Genomic DNA, 18,168 nt, shown 5'->3' with positions numbered 1-18,168 from the left:
GAGCCTCGGTAAGTTTGAAATGGCTCACTTGCAACTTCCCTTAGGTCAAAGACATGTCTCCTGTTGCCTGTACCTGGCCTGGCACACAGCAGACACTCAGTAACTAGGAAAGAGATGCTTTGATCAAACAGACCTTCTAATACCCCTATGTGTCCCTGCTGGAGGACTACCCAATACCACACCTTTGGTGTGTCAGCTGCCATCTGCCTGGTAGTGGTTCTTAAACTGTGTTCACTGAAGGATCCCATGCTGGGGAGATGGTCCGGTGGCTAAAGGATTACCTGCATAAGCATGGGGACCCGAGTTCAAATCTTCAGAGCTCTCAATAAAAGCCAGGGATGGCCCTGTGCATTTTTAATTCCAGTGCTTGAGTTGGGGAATCCCAGGAATTTGCTGGGGCAGCCAGTCTAAAGAAATGTCAAGTTCTAAATTCAATCAGACACATTTTTCATGACCCCCACATTCCCTCCCAATACTCTCTATGTTGCTCCTGTCTCTACAAAACGAAGCTTAAAAGTGAGTATATCTTAATAAAGGAGGGCATGAACTTCTCACACAGTGCATGATGGGAAAGGAGAGATTGCTCCAGCCTATGGGGGTCTTGGGAAGCTACCTTCTTTCTCTTTCCTTCTCTGATTTCCTTCATCTTTCCTCTGCCCTTTGCTGGTTATGCTCCATTATCAGTCAGCAAGTCATCAAACCAGCCAGGCTCTTCCCTACCAGTGGACCCCTCCGAATTCCAGTCTCTCCACCTAGTGGACTTCTCCCCCCATATCTTTGACCCTCGGGCCCATCTGTAGGTCATCTCTGCAGAGAAAGGCATTTCATTTGTCAGCTCACGTGTGGTAGGCTCACCCCACACACATACACACCCCACAGAGTCCTATTCTTCACCCACCTTTCTTTCATCCTCTACCACCAGGTTCCTTGTTGTGGCTTCTCTTTCCCGAGTGCTTCCCTCAGAAGGCTTTTTCCCTTTCCCTGGCTGCAGAAATCTGTCTTCTAGTGTTCCATAGTTCATGATGAGCGTTAAAGACTTTACAATTTAAGAAATCAATGGGGCCTCATGAGATGGCTCAACTGGAAAAGAATATACCGCTTTTGCGGAGGGTGAGAGTTCAGATCCCAGCATCCACATGGGGCAACTCACAATCACCTATAAATCTAGCTGCAAGGGATCCAATAACATATCTGGTCTCCACAGATATGTGTGTGCCTGCACGCATACACACACACAAACTCACACACGACCTTTAAATAAAATATAGGTGTTACTGTGGTGCATAGGCTGGTAGCTTTCTGTGTCTGCTTCATTGGGGAATCCACGGTGGTCCCAGGACTGATAGCCAGAGTCTGCCAAGAAACCACCCAGCAAAATAATAATGATAATGATAATAATAACAATCATCATCTGGCCAGAAATAAGTATACACATTTCAATGTCTGATACCAGGTCCTGAAAGACCCTGCTGAAAGCAGGCTCTACTGGACTGTGGGACAGGCCCTGGATAAACTGAGTGTACCCTTTGCCAAGGTGAAGTAAGAGGAGGGGACAAACAAGGACAAGGCTGAGTAAGGAAAACTGGCTTGTTTTTACTGTGACTTTCTTTGCCTTGACTGGTCGGGAATTCATCTCAAACGCCTTCAAAGTGCCAGGTTCTTGTACATGTAATGACTCTATTGATTTGCTGTTTGTCCCCAAGGGACTCTGGAGACCACAATGTCAGGACTGAAGACAAAGAATTCTCATAGCTTGTCATAGAGCCCTGTGGGTGACAGTCAGGCCTCAGCATATCCATACCCAGAAGATGCCTCTGGCCTTGTTCTTATTATTTCAGAGTTTAGACAGTAACTTTTTCTGGGACGTCCTAACTCTCTTATTCTGAATAAATAGTTTTCAGGCCCCCAAGTCTTTCTCTCCTGACAAAGAAAGGCACCCATGCATTCATTCAACAATCGTTTTGATAACAGGAATCAATTTATAATTCAAAGTAGCAACTTTCTGGAATCAAAGTAATTGACTTACAGTATGCCAACATCCAGCTCCCTAGTCTGGCTTCTATATTACCACCAGGGTAACTTTTAATTCAACCAGTAAGTTCTTAGTGTCTGTATTGACTCAGCCATTACCTCTCTCAGAAGTAAATAAGAAGAAATTTACTCCAGAATCCCCAAGTATCAGTATCATGATGGAGGGGAAGGCAGCAGGAAGAGAGTCTTCAGTCAGTAAAGTGTAAACACAAGAACCTGAGTTCTAGTCCCCAATAGCCACACAAAAGCTGAGCATTGTGGTGCATGAGTGTAGCATATCACTGGTACTGGGGAGAGATAGGCTGCTCCCTGGAGTTCACTGGTAAATCAGAACAGCCAAATCAGTGACCTTTGACCCCTGTCTCAAGTAATAAGGTTGAGAACAATAGAGTAAGACACCCAATGTCAACCTCTGGCCTCTACCTGCAAGCATACACATACACACACACACACACACACACACACACACACACACACACATACACACAGACGAACACACCTTTTGATGACAGCTTGAGGCCCTAATACTTCAATCCAAATCCCTATCTTGGCAGGAAACACTAAACCAGGGATTCAACCTGTTTCACTTTCCCCAGTGAAGGCTCAAACTCCAACCACACAGAGCCCTCTGTGGTCTCTCCACCTCCTGGGTGACTGCAACATCTTCAGTACCCTTCACCTCCTGCTTCCTTGCAGGTCTCCCCATCCCCTCTCCCACATGTAAGTCCACTCACCTGTCACACTCTCCAGATTCTTTCAAGCCCCAAGAAACACACTGAGCACAAGCGATTCATTTACAGGTGTCCCTCTGGAGCCTTCTGAACTAAGGAACCGGTTCCAGTTTTCTCCAGCACCCTTAGTATACCCGGCTATGAGCTCACACAGGACTCCCATGTAATGTCTGTGAATTAGTAAAGGAATTCACACATCAAAAACAGTTATGAGAGCTGGGATATTCATTAAGCATAAGGCACTTGCCCAAACCCTTCATACTTAGGATTCTCCTTGGATCCTTGCCAGCTCTGTAGGAACTGCACTGACTTCCCTCTACCGATGACTGTGGCCAGCCAACCTTATCACTGAAGGAACCTGTGGTGCTAGCTTACAGGTCTGAGCTCCTGGAAGCTGGGCTGCCTCCTTAACCTCTCTGCGCAGCCATGAAGTCCACACCTCCCCTGGAAGCCCTGGCTTCCCTTTCTCTGACTCCCTTTGGAGTTAGATTCCATTCCAACACTCACTAGAGCCAGGCCCAGGCAAGCGACTTAGCTCATCACTGTTGAACGCTGGCCACCTGCCAAGAACTGTACCACATGGAGGGAATAACTGGAGAAATAATAAGGACTGTTGCCTAAGAACTAATCAGGAGCCTAATTGTTTTGTCTTTAAATTTACTGGCTTATTGTTTTTATTTAAAATATTGTCATATTTGATTTTATTATTATTATTTAATTATTTTCAACCAGGCCTGAGTGTACAAGCCTGTAGCCATGGAGATTACAGCAGGGGAATCTTAAACTCAAAGCCACTTTGCAATACCCTCTCTCAAAATTTAAAAAAAAAAAAAAAAAAAAAAAAATGGCTCCAGCCAGGGAGAGCAGGAGACTAACTGCAGATGTTGACTTTTCCCTCAGCTCCTCCAAAACCAAGCCACAGTCTCACACCCAGCTCTGTAGCAGACTGCCTACTGTGAGCCCCCCTTCCTCACCATACCCATCACCAGTGGATCATACAGCTGCTACCCCTCCAATCTTTCTTTCCCATGCTCATTGCTTTATTGTGGGTACCAATTCCAGCAGCCATCCCATAGGAACCTACAGAACACTTTGGCTAGTGGAACTCTAAGTTAACTGCAGATCTTCACCTCTCCCTCCATTCCTCCAAGACTAATCCCCAGTCTCATCCCCAGCTCTGTAGCAGACAGACTTCTTCAACTCTCTTCACGTTCTGCCTCCTTTCCCTGGAGCTAAGTAGGTCCTGGTGGGACACTGAACTCTCCTCCCTCCTGTCGATATCCTCAGCACCACTCAGCCAATTCTTATTCCTAAGTGTCAGCTCCCAGGACCTAGAAACCCATTTTACCCAGAATCCTGAGTAGCCATATCTATCAGAATCCTAGAAGAATTTTCAACTAAACACCATACAGATACTTACTTAAAAACCAGAGATGGCAAGAGAAATCAAGGAACAAGAAGAGACCAGGTATCAGCACCCAGGACTCTAATATGTCTCCACTAGAATCCAACAACCATACCATAGCCTATAGCAAACTTTTTTTTTTTTTTGCTTTATCCAAGAAACATACCTTAATGTCAAGGATAAACACTTCAAGGTAAAAGGATGGAGATAGATATTCCAAGAAAGTGGACCCAAGATGCAAGCTGATGTAGTCATTTAAATATCTGACAAACTAGACTTCAAACAAAAACCAATCGGAAGAGATGGAGAAAAAACACTGCATACTTATCAAAGGAAAAGTCCACCAAGACGATTCTGCAATTCTGGATGCGCCAAACACAAGGGTGACCAAGTCTGTGAAAGAGGCACTACTATATCTTAAATCATATATTGACCCTCACTCATTTAGAGTGGGAAACTTCAGTACTTTGCTCTTGTCAGTAGACAGATCATCCCGACAAAAGCTAAACAGAGAAATGCTGCTGCAAACCAACGTTATAAATCAAATGGACCCAACATATATTTACTGAACATTTCACCCAAACACAAAAGAATATGCCTTATAGAACTTTCTTCAAGATTGACCACATATTTGGACATAAAATAAGTCTGAAAAGCCACAACAAAATTTAAATAATGCCATGAATCCCATCTATCATGGATAGTCTTGTGGATAGCACAAGAGAAATAATAGAAAGCTTACAAAATCATGGAGACTACACACCCCTCTACTGAATGAAGAATGGGTCAGGGCAGAAATTAAAGACTTTCTAGAAATCAAATTTGAAATCAAATTAAAGAACCATGCAAAAATCCACACACCAACAGACACCTGATTCTTGATTAAAGAAGCCAGACATAGTCACTGGGAAGGAAAATACAACATCCACAACAAATGGTGCTGGTCAAACTGGACAGCTGCATGTAGAAGAATCCAGTTAGATCATATTTATAACCCTGAACCCAATTCAACTCCAAATGTTTCAAAGACCTCAACATGAAAACAGATAAGCTGAACTCGATAGAAGTGAAAATGAGGAATACTTTTGAGCTCATTGATAGAGCAGAAGATATTCTGAACAGGCCACCATTAGCACAGGCACTAATATCAACAATGAATAAATGGGACCTCATCAAACTAAGAGGCTTCTGTATATTAAAGAACACCATCATTTGGATAAAGTGGCAGCCTATATAATGGGAAGGCTTTAGCAACTATACCTGTACTCTAATAGAGGGATAATATCTGAAATATATAAAGAATTCAAACATGAAGTATCAAGAAAACAAAGGACCCAATTAAAAATGGGGTACAGATGTAAACCAAGAATTCTCAAGAGAGGTAACTCAAATGGCTGTTTAAGTTAAACACTTAAAAACATGTGTAACATTTCTTAGCCATCAGGGCAATGCAAATCAAAATGACTTTGGGATTCCATCTTACATCTATCAGAGTAGCACAGGTCAATAAAACAAGTGACAGTTTATGCTGACCAGAATGTGGAATTGAGGGGAACACTGATCCATTGCTAGTGGGAGTATAAACTTGAAGCAGCCACTATAGAAATCAATGTGGCAGTATCTCCAGAAGATGGGAATTGATCTATCTCAAGACCCACCTATACCAGTCTCAGACATATACCTCAGATAACAAGTGCTCAGAGACACTTGCTCAACCATATTCATTGCTGCTCTTATTCATAATGGGTAGAAGTTGAAAACACCTCAAATATCCCTCAACAGATCTTTCTCTCTCTCTCTCTCTCTCTCTCTCTCTCTCTCTCTCTCTCTCTCTCTCTCTCTCTCTCTCTCTCTCTCTCTCTTTCTCTCTCTCTCAGACGCAGAGACAGAAATGTGGTGTCTATTTGCTTATATGTGGATATTAAGGCAATGATAACAAAGTTATAGTCTATAGAACCACAGAGGTTAGGTATAGGATAAGGGACTAGAGGAGACAGATAGATGTTATTAAGAAAATAAAATAGAGTAGATCAATGGTTCCCAACCTTCCTAATGCTACTGTTCTTCATGCTGTGGTAACCCCCAACCATAAAATTATTTTCATTTCTACTACATAACTATACTTTTCATATTGTTATGAATCATGGTGTAAATATATGTGCTTTCCAATGGTCTTAAGTGACATCCATAAAAAGGTGTTTTGACCACCCAAAGGGGTCATGACCCACAGGTTGAGCGTCACTGGAATAGATAATTATAGATGGATGGAAGCCACTTCACAGACTCCTGATAAACCCCGTTCCCTGGATCAGGGGAAACTCAAGATCAGTGTCCCCCAGTAATGTAAGCAGAGTCATAGAGTTAGGGGTTCCCAAGGATTGCACTCTGCCCCTGAATGTTGGCACTGGACTGGAGCACCGTTTGTGAGAAAGCTGGATGGACCCGTTTCTAAATATTTCCATCTCAGCCATTTCTGAAGATTTTAAAGTAGGTACGTGACCTTTCAGAGATGACCAAATTCTAGCAGATTCCAGAGAGTCACTGCTAGTGAGCTAGGGGCCTTTGCTCTGGCTATGGTTCCCTCAAAATAGGGAAGTCCAAAATCTATATGCACAAGATGGGGACATTCTCTGTCTTTTAACTCATGGTCAGTTTCTCAACACAGAAAGCCCTGGTAAGTACCTAGAAGCCATGGAGGAGGGGTGCACTCTACATAGCATTGATATAGTTGATTGGTGTCCCAGTGAGTTTTTGCTGTCAACTTGATTCAACCTAGAGTCACTTGAAAAGAGAAAACACTGACTATGAATAGTCTTGATCCCATTGTCCTGTGGCCATGTGAATGAGGAATAGTATTGATCAATGGTTGATATAGGAGAGCTCAGCCCACTGTAGGCAGCACCATTCCCTAGTCAGGTACGCTTGGGCTGTATAAGATAGATGAATATATACCAGTGAAGGAGGTAGTAGCCAGCATTCTTCCATGCTTTCTGCTTCAGTTCCTGCTTAAGTTCCTGACCTGACTTCCCTTAGTGATGGGCTGAGCCTCAACGTGTTAGTTAAATAAAACCCTAAGTTGTTTTTGGTTTGAGTACTTTATCACAGCAACAGAAAAATAACTGTAACAGTAGCTAACCACACATTAATTAATGCCATTTAGGAGCAAGTCCTCCCGCCTTCAGAAAATGTGTGTTGATAATTCCATGGCACACCATTCCTGTCCCATAAAACCTGAGAGCTTGGGCAGGCAGCTGAAGGCGACTCAAAGCTGATTAAAACATAACTAAAACCCAGAGGATAATACTAGGCTTCTTCACATCTGTGTTCGTTCATTCAACCTATTGATCCTTAAGAACAACCCACTATGTCCTACATGTGCCAAGGACTACCTAGTGCTGCTGCGAATACAGCAAGGAACCAAACAGACACAGACATCAGCTCTTGAGACATCTACATTTGGGTGGTACTGGACAGTAAGAAACATGAGCACCAGGAGACAGGATAAGACAGTGGCAGCAACCAGCTTCGGAGAAGGAAGCAGGAGAGAGCTTGTGGAGAACAGGTATGGAATTGCTGAAAATTTCCCATCAGACACCTCTCTTTGACTTCACCCTACACTGTGAAGTCCTACCTCACAGCTGGGTTTGTGAATGACACAGGACACACAGCTCCCAAGCTGAAGGTTACAAGCAAGGGCGTGAGCTGGGATGGCTTAGCCAGTTATAAACAGCCAAATAATCTTTTGCACACAGTTTGGAAAGCCCAGTCTTTTATTTTTAATTACAATTATTTGTTTATTTATTTACTTATGTATTTACTGGAAAGTCCACTCTTTTGATTTATTAGTTAGTTAGTCAGTCAGTCAGTCAGTCAGTCAGTCAGTCAGTCAGTTAGTTAGTTAGTTAGTTTGTTGGGGTAAGCACATGTGGAAGTCATGGGATAATTGAGAGAATGCATTCTTTGGCTTCCCCCATTGGGGTTCTGGGGAGCTGAACTCTGGTCATCGGGCTCAATGCTTAGCAACTTTACCTACGGAACCCTCTCACAGGCCCTGAAAAATCCACTCTAATTTCAGCACAGTCTTCCTTTCCACCAGCTTCCCCTTCAGCCTCCAAACCCGATGGCTTTGTTCACAAACTTTGATAACCCCTCACTGCCATGCCACAGCCTACAGAACTCCTCTGTCCTTAGCTCTGTTCTTCCAGCCAGACAATTTCTCCCTCCACAGTTGACCCTGGCCATGCCACAGTGGCTGGGATGACAGGCTGCAGGGTCCTTCCCTCTAGGATGGAGAGGAGGATAAATGAAGGGGTCAGGAGGATGGAGCACCTGACACTGCCCCTGGCCTGACTGAGCTGGCATCTGACTCCAGGGCTCTTTGGTCTCAAAGCCTCTAACCACTAGGCTCTGCTGTTAACTTGGGGAAGCAGCTTCAGTTAAATACAGGCTGGTGGGTAAGGGTGAAGAAGGCCATAGGTGAGCAGGTGACCAAGCCAGAGCCCAAATCAAACAGAAGAGGAGCCTGTGCACAAAAGTTCAGGAGCAGCTGCACATGGTGGCCCACTCCTGTCATCCCATTCCTCAGAAGACTGAGGCAGGAGGATTTCTGTGCATTCCAGGCCAGTACAGGCTATAGGAGTGACTGCGGTGCCAACCTGGACCTCAGAGCAAGGCCATGCCTATTCCCAAAAGAACAAAGCAAAGCATGTGGGAAGGAGTAGCCAAACCTTGGAGACCCTGGGGACCCAGGATGTCCCCAGGGGCTGCTGATAGGTGAGTTTGTCACACTGCAACCTTACTTCCCAGCTGTCCTTCTCTAAGGGTCTCTTGAAGGTCCCTTTCAAACTGTTTTATACAAAGGACAAGCCTGTCTAGGGACACACCTGTTCAAGCAGAGCTGGGTCCCCAGAGAGGGAGCAGCATGCCCTCGGGAGCAGCAGAAATGCAGAGGTGGTCACAGAGGAGACTCGGCTAATCCCTCACACCATGACCGCACCAGCTTCTAATCGCCTAATAGCAAGGCGCGTAATTGGCAGAAAAGATTGCCCTGCCCTTTACACATGTGTCTGCAATTACTTTTCAAACCAGGGCGATAAGTGGCATGATTGGTTTCTTTCCGCAGGCTTCTGCTCCTTGGAGATGAGGGGGCCTTTCTGCTGGAGCTGCGGTGGGCAGTCCCGATCACAAACAGAATAGCCGTGGGGGGAAGCTGTGCCCTCCATCCCTGAGCTGTAACACCCCCAACACACACAACTCCTGGCTGTACCTGGCCTCAGCTCTCTTGCCCACCCCCTCTTCACACCATGTGTCCAGCCAGCACTAAGCCGAGCTTGTCCATTGTGCCGGTCTCTATAGGTCATACCATATACTTGGTTAAGGTCACTGCTCTCATGCGACTTCCTCAGAGAAGCCCCCCAGGGACACCTTGAATGACAATACTCCCTTCTGCTCTCCCTTCCCTAATGACACCTATCCCTTCCCCTACTTAAGTCTCCTTGTCACATGCTGTGTTGGTACAGGGCCAAGTCTCTCACCTGTGACTTGTTTGCTGCTGGATTCCTCGTCAGAGTGAACTTCACATGTGTCCTCAAATGTGCAAGAGAAGGCCTGCAACACTGCGGATGCTCAACTAATGAGCAGGTGCAGAGTTGCAACATCGGTGGGCAGAAGAAGTTGGATTTGACCCTCCCACTGTTCCATGTGCTGTGCAATGGGACATGTGTTTTCTAAGCGGAGCCACGGGAATGGAAATCAGCCGGTTGAATTTTGGAGGTCCACTGTCCTAGTTTGGAACCTGGGCTTTGTCATTCAAAAGCTTCACCAGGAATGGAGCAGCTAAGAATACTTGCTGTGAGGCCAAAGAAATGGCTCAACTGTTAAGAGGTCCTGAGTTCAATTCCCAGCAACCACATGGTGGCTCATCACCATCTGTAATGGGATCTAATGCCCTCTTCTGGTGTGTCTGAAGACAGATACAGTGTACACATATACATAAAATAAATAATTCTTTTAAAAAAATACTTGGTGATGTTCTAACGGAGCTGAGTTTGGTTCCCAGCAGCCTCATAGGGCAGTAACTCTAGCCATGTAGTATATGGCTCCTTCTTCTGGTCTCTTTGGCTATCCCTATACATGTGTACACATGTGGCACAGAGAAGTCCAAATAAACATAAAGAAAAAGGTCTTTCAAGGCTCCTTTTCCTGTATATTTCTCAGGCCAACTTGACATTGAGTTTCACATTGGTCTCTGGATGACTTGTGGATGAAAACCATTCCCTCGCTCCATTCTATGGGCATTGGATGAGGTGATGTCCTGACAACCTATTGCCCTGACCTTGTGGTCAGAAACAAGAGCTGCTTGGTAAGAGAGACTGAGTGAAGTGTCCACCTGTGGGATGAGCAAGGACAGAGAAGGCTGTGTGCTCCTGGACGCCTGCAGTGTGGCTGCTGTCTGCTGGGCACTGTCACCATACAAACTTCTCACCGTGATGGTTCTTGTTTAGTATTTCAAATTATGTATTTTAAGGTATATAACTTGGCAATTTGATATGCTTATATGTCCTCTTTGGGATAATCAGCATAACCAAAGTAATTATCAGATCTATGATCTCACATAGACAGCATATCTATATGTGCATATCTATATGAGTGTGTATATGTGTGCCTGTGTGTGTATGTATGTGTATATGTGTGTATGTATATATATGCATATGCTTGTATATGTGTATGGGTCTCTGTGCATAAGTGTGTATATGTATATATGTTGTTGTATATGTGTACAGCTTTGTGTGTCTTTATATGTACATGTATGTACATATATGTGTATATGTATAAGTATATTATATGCTTTCATATGTGTATGGTTCTGTGTGTCTGTGTGTATGTGTACATGTACATGTGTGTGTCTGAAGGTATAAGTTTACAGTGTTTGTATGTATGTTTGTGTTTGTATGAGTATGTGTGTATAAGGCTACTTAAGATCTCCCTGTGATGATTGGTTTTGGTGGTCAACGTGACTAGATTAGGAGCTTTGTGTGTCCCTGAGTGTGTGTCCAGAAAGGACTGATATGGGGAGGAATGGCTTGGGCAAGGGCTACAGAGCACTAGCTCTCAGTGCGGGAGGTTAAAAAGCAGCCCTAGGAATAAGAGAAGCTCATGGATGCCATCTCTTGTTTTTTCCTAACCCTCCCATCTGCCACTGCTGCTGACATCACACTCTTGCCTCTTCAGCCTCTCAGCATAGGCCCAACACCAAAGATTCTCTGGAGGAGCTGTCAGAAACAGACTGGGACTTCTGAGGCGCCCTGTTTCTCAGACCAAGGAGCTACGGGGTTCTCTGCTCCTCCCAGAAACTATTGAAGCTATGGTGTAAGCCAGCCAACACACACACACACACACACACACACACACACACACACCATACGGCTCTATTCTGCTAGGGAATATTGCCTAATTAACCCTTTTAACACATACTTGAAGTATGTTTTGCTGTTAACTATATGCACCATCTGTCCCATAGAGTTTGGGACTCTCATCCCATGTCACTTAAATTCTGTGCCATCTGCCAGCATCTCCCTGTGTGCCCCTCCCCAGCCCCTGATAACCTAGCTCCCTACTCTCTGCTCCTATGCGTCTGGCTGTTTGACTTCCACCGATGAATACGATTAGACATTGCCCGTCGATCAGTGTCTAGCTGATTTCACCGAGCACTTGCAGATATATTCATGCAAAGTATCCCAAGGAGGTCCCCACACTCCTGTGTTCATCCTAGCACCATTGACAGCTGTGAGGTCGTCAATGAGAAACAGCCTCAGCATCCACCAGCGGATGAAAAGATAAAACCACGTGGTATGTGCACACTATAAAATATCATTTCATCTTTAAAAGGAAGGAAGTCTTCCACCAGGGATGACTAGAAGGACCAGTGCATGGAGAACTTGGAACACATCAGGCTGTACCTCACCTCTAGGCAGGAAACAGGACCACAGAGCCAGATGATCTGTTTAGCTCCCAGTCCCCAAGTGGCAGATCCAAAACCAGAGCAGGGGCTCCACCACCTCATCACACCAGCAGGACTCGAAGGAAAACACAAACAGGTCACAGAGTTCAAGCGGGACCCAAGCACGAGCAGCCCTCGGACACAGAGGATTTCAGTTGAGACTCATGGTTAAAATTTCCGAAGTCTTTCTCTACAACAGCTCTGGGGAATTGGGATGACCTCAAGGTAGGGTTTTCAGATGAAAGACAGAAAGACAGAGAGATGTCCATTCAAATAGGAATGGCAGATAAATAAAGACTAAGCTTTGGTACTAAGTATGTCACAATTTTCACATGTGTACAAAATACCTCACTAAGAAGTTCAGCAATTTTCTATGCTAAACTTGACAACTGTGCAGCCCCTCCCCAATGTGTGTGTGATTGTGTGTGTGTGTGTGTGTGTGTGTGTGTTGTATGACTGTGTGACGTGTGTGTATACACGCAGGCACTCCTTCATCATAGACCTTGAAGCAAGCTCTCTCACTGAACCTATATCTTGCCATTGCTTTCAATTTGCCTGGCTAGCCAGCAAGCCCCAGCAAATCCTCCTGTTTTTCTCTCCCCTCCCCCTGCCCCAGCTGGACTGTTGCAGTTACAGACATACTTAGCCTTTTCCCTGCTTTTGTGTGTAGTTAAGATCTGAACTCATGCCTCCATGGTAGCCTAGCAAGACTTCTTATCTACTGGGGTATCTCCCTAGCCCCTAGCCTTAGATTTCTTATATCTCCCAACATGCACAGGGTCTTACATCAGCTGCCCTCACCATGTGGATACTGGCCACAGACATTTCAGAAGGTCTCCTTAATTCTGATCTCCCATAAATCCTGACCCTTCCTCGCCCACAAGAACTGTGGCTCCCACATTGCTATTCTGATCTGCCTGCTTCTGAGAGACCCTGGATTGCTTTGGGGAAACTCAGTTCTCTCCTGAGAATCTAAACCAAGAAATATAGAGATTAGAAGATGGAAATTAAATTAAAGTTTGACATAAACAACCAATACATGCCTCTTTTTAAATTTATTTTTGTTTAAGGAGACGGAAGTTTTCTTAACGTTTGGCTCTGTTCCACTTTGTTGATTTGAGTGAGATTTTGGCTCTTGCCTTCTCAGCAACCTTGATTAGCCTTCTCCTATGGCCATTTGACCTGCCCATGAAACCTATTAAAATGACCCATAATTTTGAGTTCCTGGAGGAAGACATTACTGCCCTTAAAAAAAAAAAAATCCTCTAATCTTATTTATTTCTTCAATGGTTTACATTTTATTTTCAATCGGAGAGAATAAAAAGAACTATTGAGAAGCTTGGTTTAGTGGAGAGTTTACAAGGCTTACTGCCTTGAAAATAACAATAATTCTAAGTGTCCTCAGTTCTGATGGATGCTCTACATCCTGTGGTTGCAGAGGTGTGTTTACGAAGCTGGGGTAGCTTGCCCTGAAGGTTATACTAATCTGCCTGCTCTCTCGGCTGCCTGTAAAGTATGGATCTGTCATGGCAATCCCCTGTACCCATATTTGCCTGTCTGTGATCTTGCCCTGACTCCTCCAAGGGCTTTTTTTTTTTTTTTTTTAACAAATCCCAGGGGTATATGACTTCTTCAGAGCCCAGTTATCATCTAGATTTCTAAGAATGAGGCTCAAGGTTCCGGGATAACAGAGAATTGCTGACTCCAGTCGTCACAAAGACTCTGAGGTCTCTGTGAACCTCAGGCAGCTGCATTTGGAGCATCGAAGAGGGTACCCTGAGCCCCATCCCTGGCTCCCCAGATCTTGTTCTTTTGTTCAGACTTGCTTTTCCTCCTGTCTTTAAAAGTGGAGAATCTCGAAGCACAGGGTGTTTGGGTCTGTTGGATCCTGAGCACAGTTGAATTTACAAATGCTGCACGCTTCACTCCAGTTGAAAAGTGGCGGCACCCTCAGAGAGATCCCGAGTGGTGCAGGGTAGATACCATGACCTTGACCTTTGTCAAAGCCCGTCTGAAGCTTGGGAATTCATGCCCGAAACCACCTTCCTGTCCCTGCTGCCCTAGTGACCCTCATCTTACTTCTATGAATGCCACAAGATTCCTCCTCTGATGGCCTCAAGGTCACATTCGAAGTCCTTTTGTAGTGTTGTTTAAAGCCTGTAACTTTGGTTTGCTAAGGGGGCAGGGGGGGAGGGGGTAGAGCCCTCTCTGAGTGGTGAGGCAAACTGTTCTCTGACCCTTCCTACCATGCAATTCTCAGAAGCACCAACAATTTTTTTGTATGTTTGTTTTTGTTTTTCTGGTTCTTGAGGTTTTTTTTTGTTTGTTTGTTTTTTTAAAAAAAAGAAAGTTAATCTCTCCCCACCATTGCCCCATGGGAAAAAAATGACTCCACAGATTAAAAGCAAAAATCAGCATCTCTGCTTCTGGCCTTCTTCAGCTCTCCCCAGCACTGTGTGCTTAAACCTACTATGTTAGTTCACTATTCTTGCCCCAAAACTTAGTGGCTTAAAACAGTATCTCCATGCAATTGTGAGGGCCTGACTCCAGGTACCCCAGCTTCTGCATAAAGAAGCTGAGGACAACCTCATCTTCCCGTAATCCCAGACTTCTGGAGGCAGAGATAGGAGCCTGCCTGGGATTGTCAGACCAGCCATTCTCAGCCTAGCTAAACAAGTGAGCTCCAGATCCAATGTAGACCTCATTTCCCAAGAATAAGGCAGAGGGTAATGGAGGAAGACACTTGACTTTGACCTCTAATTGAGGAAGAAGACCTGTGTCGTTGACCTCTGGTCTCCCTGCATACACATGCATGCACAGGCCGATTTCTTACTGCCCAGTGTCTCTATGGGTTGGGTATTAGGTAGAGGTTAACAGTTGAGAAGAGACGTGCAATTTCGATTTGGGAGTCTCTTTCAGAAGCCAAGAGTCTGACAAGCTTGGCAGCCACCAAAGGCTGGGCTCGGGCTAGAGGGACTTCGAAAGTAGCTTCCTCGCATGGCAGGCAAGGACTGAACAGTTGGCTAGAGGCCCCGCCCTAGTTCTTCTGCACTAGGGCCTCTGATATGCCTGCCCTGGTGTCCTCCTGACATGGGGACCAATTCTTTGGGAGACTTAAATATAGAAAATCACCATGCTTTTCAAGATATATACTCTGCAGCCAACAGATAGAAACCTCTGCCACCTGGTCACCCAAGTCATTAGGAAAACTAATTGCATAAAAGTATAAATACTGGGTGACAAGGGTTCCTAGGGCCAGTGGAGGGCTTCCGACTTTTATAATGAGCCCTTACCCACCTCCAACCCCTCAAATACCACTTGCCACAGTTTTAAGCCCCTGGTGTCCCAAATAAAGGTTTGACCACTGGACTAGACCCTTGTCACTACAGTGGAACTGTTAATGCTTTTTAAAGTGTCGTCATTTTTGGGGGGTTGAAGTGTCAACTTAAACCTATATAAAGTGACAAATCAGCAAGAATCAGATATCAGCTGCTCATGGGACCACAAATGAGACTATGTTAGTTGTCCTTTAGCTTCCATGCAATGAAGATGGAGAAGGTGAAGAGGAAGAGGAGGAAGGGGGAGGGGAGGAAGCCACCAAAGCAGTCTTAGGCCTTACTGATGATGTTACTTTGACTGTTGCTGTGCTGAGATGCCTGACCCAAGCTATTGGGGCCCAGAGTTGCAGGATGGGAAGGCGTGGCAGTAGGGCATGGGGCAGCTGGTCATACTGCATCTTCAGTCAAGAGCAGAGATGGATTCTACTGCTCTTCTCTCTAGCTATTGTGAGCTCACACTAGATGGTGATGCTGCTCACATTCAGAGCAGATCTTCCCCTTTTGGTAAAACCTTTCTGAAAACACCCTCAAAAATGAAAAATAAAAGAGTCATGCTTTCTTGACGATTCTAAATCAGCCCACGTGAACAGAAGAGATTTTCCATCATTCCAGTAGATATGCCAAATATAACTGAGGTTTTACCCATGTGCTTGTCTGGAATATCATTCACCTCGGTGAATGACAGAAATACTGAGGCACTAGGACATTGAGTTAAACCATTATAGCACATGGAACTTTAACCACCATAAGGAAGTTCAGAGATGGTGAACTATGGGTAAAATCCAAACTCCCCACAAACCAAGAGAACCAAGAGCTTATAAGGTACCGCTCACAGCACACTCCTTTCTTCCCATGCTGCTCTCTAGTTTTTATCCCACCTGGGAGCCCCTACCAGAACCTTGATCCTGGTCCACAGAGCTTTGGTGGGTTCCTTCTCTTTCTCAATATTACCAGTGGACCGGCAGCCTCCAGGTCATGGCAAGATAATAGAGGATCTCCCCAGTCTATCTGTGGTCTCTCAGCAACTTGTACAGGTCAAAGTTGGACAATCTGTTGACAGATCAACAACCTGCATAGGTGTTTGAGGCAGGAGACTGGTATATGTACATGCATGTGGAGGCCAGAGCCTGAAATCAGGTATCTCCTCTATCTTCCCATCTTAGTTTTTGAAGCAGGATCTCTCCCTGAACCTGTAACTCACAGATTTGACTAGCCTGCCTGGCCAGTGAACTACAGTCTATATGTATCATGTTCCTTATCCAGCGTTACAGTTACAGTTGAGGTGATGTGGGTGCTGGAAATCCAAACTCAGGTCTTCACGCTTGCCCGTCAATCACTTCACTGACTTAGCCATCTCCCCAGCTCTACTGTAGACCCACAGAACTGTGGAGTAACAGAAACAGCGAGAACAGATTTTGCTTTGCACAGGAAGAAACTCAACCAGAAGCTTTGGTTGTTTGACTAGCTTCACAGCACACAGTACTGCCAAAGCCAGAACAGTGAACAGGCTTAAATCCCTGACTCTGAGTCCATCACTCTTCTCCATCTCCCATTTCATAGAACCTCCCCAGCTGAGGAACAACCTTGACAACAGAGGAAGTCCTTTCTCCAGCTTGTCACATGGGATCTGGAAGTAGCATCCTTAGCTGACTCCTCAGAGCTGAGCATGTAATGGTTGCACTTCTCAGTACCCATTTATCTCACCAGCCTCCTATGACATTCATTATTGCAAACACAGGAGCTGGAGGGCAGGAGCTCAGAAGAGGAGAGCATGTCTGCCCTGTGAGGCATAGTGGCTTTCTTTTCCTATTTATAACAAACCTTGTTAAAAGCCTGGACAGAGAGTGCCAGAAAGCAAAACAGGAGGAACAAAAACAAACACAGACGTCTACTTTATTTGTGTAACAAAGGCTCATGGGAGAAGCGTACCAACAAGCTCCACTTGGAGATGCTTCAAGAACAGGGGAATTTTCAGGGTTGAAGAAAAAGACTGGGGTTGTTTGCAGCTTGCTTTGAAACCTGAGTGGAAAGTCTATGGGTAGCAAAGAGTTACTTGTAGGGTCCATAGAGCACTGTGCTGGCTGCTATTCTCCAGAGACCCCCACAGTGTACCCAGAGACAAGGGGAGGTAGCTAGAGAAGTCCAAATATGAAAAATGGCCGTCAATCCATGCATAGTCTTTACTGATCTGGCCTTCCCCATACCAAGGATGCTACATGGTAACTTCTCATAGCTCCATACATGTGGACAGAGGGCTGATAAGCAGGGCTGCCTTGAGATAATCCTCCTTTAAGAGTAGAGGCAGCAACACTTGGAACAAAGTCCTCCGACTTTGGGACATTTCTTAGAAGAGGCCTCCTGAAGATAGGTAGGGGTGTCTACTGGTTATCTCTCATTCACCCTTAGGGCTGCAAGAAGACTTCTAGTTAGCAGCAACATGGGAAAGGTCTCTGGTCCCATGGCTTCTTCTCCTTGTCTGCCTTTCACTTGGATCTATGTAGCTACACTTAGGGTTCAGTTGGACAATCTATGTTACTGCCCCATCATCTGAGCTATAATTGTCTCAGGTTCTAGGGAATGGGGCACATGTGCCTTTTGATTTTCTTTACCCATGACTTTCCACTTCTCCTCTTTTGGAGCTTCCTGAGATAATTTTCCAAATAA

Source organism: Micromys minutus (genome assembly GCF_963924665.1).
Source record: "Micromys minutus genome assembly, chromosome: 24".
Lineage (NCBI taxonomy): Eukaryota > Metazoa > Chordata > Mammalia > Rodentia > Muridae > Micromys > Micromys minutus.
This window is presented reverse-complemented; position numbering follows the sequence as displayed.